The sequence below is a fragment of the Myotis brandtii genome, unplaced genomic scaffold (assembly GCF_000412655.1).
Source record: "Myotis brandtii unplaced genomic scaffold, ASM41265v1 scaffold1583, whole genome shotgun sequence".
NCBI classification, from domain to species: domain Eukaryota; kingdom Metazoa; phylum Chordata; class Mammalia; order Chiroptera; family Vespertilionidae; genus Myotis; species Myotis brandtii.
Genome location: NW_005355769.1, coordinates 337,295 through 343,002, shown reverse-complemented (window position 1 = coordinate 343,002; position 5,708 = coordinate 337,295). Strand labels below are relative to the sequence as shown.

Here is a 5,708-nt window from a genome sequence, read left to right as displayed (position 1 = left end):
GGGATGGCTGGGGGGAGGGGCCGCAGGTGATTGGCTGGCTGGCCCTGCCCCTAATAGGGGCCGATCTGGGGTGGGGCTGGGTAGGGGGAGGGGCTGAAGGAGGTTGGCCAGCCAGCCCCACCCCTTATTGGGGTGGGGGGCAATAAGGGGCTGGGCCAGCCATAGGGAGGGGCTGCAGGCCAATTGGGGTGGTGAGGGCCCATCCAGGGCAGGGCTGGCCAGGGGGGAGGGCTGCAGGAGGTTGGCCAGCCGGCAATGCCCCCTATTGGGGTGGGGGGGTGATCAGGAGTGGGGTCAGCTGGGGGGAGGGGCCACAGGACGTTGTCCAGCCAGCCCCATCCCCCAATGGGGCTTGTTCGCTGGCCACAGTGGATGTCATAGTGACTGGTCATTCTGGTCGTTATGACTTTCAGGTCGCTGGCCTTTTATATATATAGACTAGAGGCCCATTGCAGGAAGATTCCTGCAAGAATAGGGCTTCCTGAGACCAGAGCAAAGCAGAGAAGGGAGCGAAGCCCACCGAGGCTGCCTTGCTCCCTCCCTTTGCCACTTCACCCTCAGCTCCCTCCCGTCTTCGCCACCTCGGCTCCCTCCCTTCTCTGCCGCCTCAGCTCCCTCCTGTGTCCTCTGCTTCGCCTCCCTCCTGTGTCCGCCATTTCGCTCCCTCCCTTCTCTGCCACTTCGCTCCCTCCCATGTCCGCTGCCTCAGCTCCGCTTGCATCTCTGCTACCTCCGGTCCATTTTTTCTCCACCACTTGGCTCCCTTCTGCAGTGCTTGGCTTCCTTCTTCACTGTCTTCAGTCTTCTCTGGACACCTGTGTATGCAAATTAAGCACCATCTTTGTTGGGTTAATTTGCATACTCTTCTGATTGGCTGGTGGGTGTAGTGAAGGTATGGTCAATTAGCATCTTTGTCTTTTATTAGTGTAGACTAGAGGCCTGGTGCACTAAATCATGCATGCGGGGGAGGGGTCCCTCAGGCTGGCCTGCACCCTCTCCAATCCAGGACCCCTCAGGGGATGTCCGACTGCCAGTTTAGGCCCGATCCCTCTTGCAATTTGGGACCACTGGCTCCTAACTGCTCATCTGCCGACCTGCCTGATCACCCCTAACCACTCTGCCTGCCTACCTGATTGTGCCTAACTGCTCTCCTCTGCCAGCCTGATCACCCCTAACTGCCTCTGCCTTGCCCCCCGGCACCGTGGCTTTGTCCAGAAGAATGACCAGAAGATGTCCAGTATAATTAGCATATTACCCTTTATTAGTATAGATAACCCTTTTCTATTAATCATTCCTGAATGCAAATGGAAGTTTCCACCCAGAAAGTCCCTCATTTAAATCATATAACCCAGGAGTTCAGGGCCATTGTCTCTCTGGACTGGCCCACTCTTCGTTTGGAGTATATTTTTAATAAATCCCATTTTGCTTTACTTTCATTTTCGTTGACCTTAAAATCTTTTCTGCATCAACGATTAGAACCAAAGTCCCAGCCGGTAACCCCAATTGGTAACATTTTGGGATATTGATTTTAAGCTAATTGTTTTTAAGAAATAGTAGACTCAGGAAAAACCTTTGACCTTCCCCCTAACTGCCTATAGGAATTTACATAGAGGACCTGACCTGGGAAGGGAGATATCACCATTGATATGTATAGTGTAATATAAGCTAGGTGTGATAGGAGGAACCAGCAAGGCCGATTTGTTCAGAGTCCTCTCTGTGCCCCATTGTTAAAGATGGTCCAGCAAATGCCTATTTACCAGTATTTGCTCTTCCATCTCCATGTGAATTGCTTTCCTGCCCTTTTAAGTCCCAATCACAATCCCCCCTCCCCTTCTCCTTTGCTCAAGATAAACCTTAACGGCCCAGTGCCTCCTTGGGTCTCATACACCCCACCATGTACATCCATAGTAAATTTTGGAGTTTCTCATGTTAATGTCTCTCTTGTTAATTTGATTATATTAGTACAGCTAGAAGAATTTAGAAGGTGGGAGGAAAGTCATTTCCACACAGTCTTTGGGTGTGGGATCCCTGAACTCTCTCTTTTAACTTTCTGGTGATTCCTAATAATATTTCACTTGACAATTATTTACCTTAAAATATTTTATTGTTGTATTATGAACAAATAAATCTATTGTCCCAGTTACAAATAGATCATTGAATGATAATTCATTTTTTTGTCCAAAAAATGATTCAAATATGTCTTTAAAGTATCTGAGAATACCACTTTAACAGACAAGCCACCGTCTCTGCCCTCTACATGAATTCTGATCCTTTCTATTGTTTTCACTTTATGAACTTTATGGGAATACACTGCTCTGTGAATTCATACTGAGTCCTTTCGTTTTTATGGCAGCTACTCTTTTGCAACCCTACTATCAATTCTGGATGAACACTGCAGGATCACTTTCAGAGGGATATACTCTGTTAGACTAAATATCTTTTAGAACTGCCACTTAGACAGGGGAGCATAAACTATAGAAACATGGTTTTAGTTTGAACTTTTGTGCAATTAATGTTACCTTGGAGAATATTATTTAACCCCTCTCAGCCCAATATGCAATGTGGAATAGCCAGACTAGAATATCCCAAATGTCCTTCCAATTTCTAGAGTCTATAATTCTAAAAAAAAAAAAAAAGTATTTGAATCTTGATCCTAAGCAATAATATTTTAAAAGAAATTAATTTTGTTAACTAAGTAGAGATTATTTTCTCTATATTTTTAAAATAATGCATGAAAGAAGATTTAGAACATTCTTTTAGTATGATTTATTTTAGAAACTTTTGTTACATACTTTCTTAGTTATCTCCTTTTGAGCAATATTCTTACACCCAATTACTGCTTGGGCATGGTTGCTACTGGAAATTTCCCTGGAACCAAAGGTGCTGAATTCCTCTAATAGCCACATCTTCTGCAGTCCATATGGAGCACAATGTCGCAACCTCACAGCTATATACAACACAAGGCTAGAGTATACTAAATGCCTTTACTTAAAAAAAAGAATAATGATGTATGCCTTCAAATTAGAAATCCCTCCAATAAGCCAGGCACAGAGCTCTTCTAAGGACAAAATTTTAACAAACTCTTCCACACATCACTTAATTTTAGTTTTCTTAGTATTCTTCATATTCTGGTCTGTGGTCAGTCACATGAGTTTGAGTCACTGCATCTATAATTGAAAGTTAAATCAGGCTTATGTATGCTGACTTTGGAATTGACACATTCATTGATATGTTTCTAAACTCTGAAAAAGTTTATTATCAGAAGTGTCTTTTTCTTAAATCCCTACCTATTGTACCTCCTGAAATAGCCTTCCCTGGCCTCATCTCTCACCATAGGCCCTTGTACATCTGCCCACTCACCACTACTTCCTTGTTTTCTTTGAAAACACAGGCTTGCTATATCTTAGTTCAGTGATTTTCAACCTTTTTCATCTCCAGTCACATATAAACTAATTAGTAAAATTCTGCAGCACACCAAAAACTATACTTTTTTTGATTGGACAAAAAATAAGGTATAATTTTTATTGATTTACATAAAAATTAATAATAGTAATTACCTACCCTTTTTACTTCAAAGTAACTTTTTATAAAATCAGGTACCTATACCTATATGTAAGGATTTCTGGTACCAAGAATTAACCAATCAGATGCAACCTTATTATGCAATGTGATCAATAACATGCAGCTCTATTATATAATCTATATATTTATGTTTCAAGAAAGGGCATTCACACTAGCTGACTATTGTGTTAGCTGTTGTCATTTTTTTAAAATTTGAAATATAGCTGTTATGTATATATGTATTCTATTTCCTAACTCTGTTATTGAAAAGGGTTAGAAGCAAAAATGCCCTTCTAATAATAAGCATACTTAGAACCAACATCTTGATCTTAAAGGAACCAGGACCATTCTGGGTAATTTCTCATTTTGGGGCAGAGGAAATATAGGCACTAAATGAACAAGGAGTGCCTATATATTAACATTTTACGTATCTATATTGTTACTAGAGGCCCGGGGCACAAAAATTTGTGCACCCGGGGGGGGGGGGGGGGTCCCTCAGCCCAGCCTGTGCCCTCTCGCAGTCTGGGACCCCTCGGGAGATAATGACCTGCTGGCTTAGGCCTGCTCCCGGGTGGCAGAGGGCAGGCCCAATCCCTAGGTGCAGCCCCTGGTCGGGCTCAGAGCAGGGCCGATTGGGGAGTTGGGGCGCTGCCCCCTGTCATGCACAGAGCAGGGTGGATCGGGAGGTTGTGATGCCACCCTCAGTCCCGCTCAGGGTAGGGCCGATTGGGGGGTTGGGGCCCCGCCCCCTGTCACACTCAAGGCAGGGTCGATAGGGAAGTTGTGGCACCACCCCCTGTCACGCACAGATGAGGCGGTGGTACTGAGGGACATCTCATCCCACTGGGAGTTGAAGGGGCCACCCTCGAACTTGGTAGAGGAGAGCGTCTCCCCGGGCTCCAGCACCACCAGGGCCAGGGTCTCCGTGGAGCTGTCCGAGGCGCAGTGCTGGGTGTCCAGGCTGTTGCTGCTTTTGCGCAGGATGGTGGGGAAGCTGGCGGCGGAAGAACTACTCTCCCCACCCTCCTCTTCCTCCTTATCTTCCTCCTCGTCCTCCTGCTCCTCCTCCTCCTCCTCCAGGCTCTGTAGGTGCTTCTGGCTGCCCGTGTGCTCCTACGCATGCAGCTGCTACAACTGGTTCTGGGCATTGTAAATGGAGTACACCCAGCCCTGGCACAGAGCCTTTCCGCTGGCCTGGAACGTGTAGGCCCCCACGGCGCTGTGGAATTTGTTCAGGTAGAAGAGGAGGAAGGAGCCAGGGTCCCCCAGCTCCCGGCACACGATCTTGTCCACCAGCAGTGGTGGCCTGATGACCTTGGTCCTCTCAGCCTTCTTCACTGCCTTGGTCACTAAGAGCAGGTCCGTGAAGAGGAAGCAGTACACATCCATCTTGCTGTCCTTTCCCTCCTTCATCCTCAGGCTGCCCTCCAATAGCAGCTGATGCGTCTCCTCTGGGGAGGCACCAGGGATGGGCACGGTCAGGTCCAGGTGCAGAAATTCCTTAAGGAGCTTGTCCACCTCGTTGCTACCCTCCACCACCTCGTAGGCGTTGATGCGGCTCACCACGGCCGCCAGCCGCTGCCGCTGCCGCTCCTGTCGCTGCCGCATGCACGCGTTCATGTGGTGGATGAAGCGCTCCACGGAGCTGATCATGGTGATGACGGCCTCCTTGGCACGTGGCTCGTCCCTCTTCCTCAGCACCGACTTGAGCAGCAGCGGGTACTTGGTGAGCCGCCAGTGGGGCTTGGCGAGCATGTTGCTCAGCTTCAGCCACTGGCACTGCTGGTGCTTCTGCCACTGCCACTGCCACTGGCACTGTTGTCGTGCAGCAGGCTGCGCATGTACTCCATGCAGCCCTCCTCCTCCATGCAGTACCGGATGTAGGGCTTGAAGAGGAAGCCGAACATCTTGAAGCCTTTGAGGAGGTCCCGGGCTGCAGCAGACCCCGCGTGCGCAGCGCCTTCTCCACCATCAGCGCCATCACGCTGCCCCACAGCCCGAGGTGCAGACCCACGATCTTGGGGATGTTGCTGAACAGGAGCGGGTCTTGGAGGTGTCCGGACTCCTCCCCAGGGCGACCCTTTATCCGGGAGTCCCCGCCGCTCCATTCACCCCCTCGGCCAGCGGGGAGCGCCCTCGGTGGGTCC

General features: G+C 48.5%; 1 pseudogene; it reads right to left on the bottom strand.

Moving 5' to 3' along the window:
- The window catches only part of LOC102245191, an 88,328-nt pseudogene that overhangs the window by 75,124 nt on the left and 7,496 nt on the right, over nucleotides 1–5,708 (bottom strand).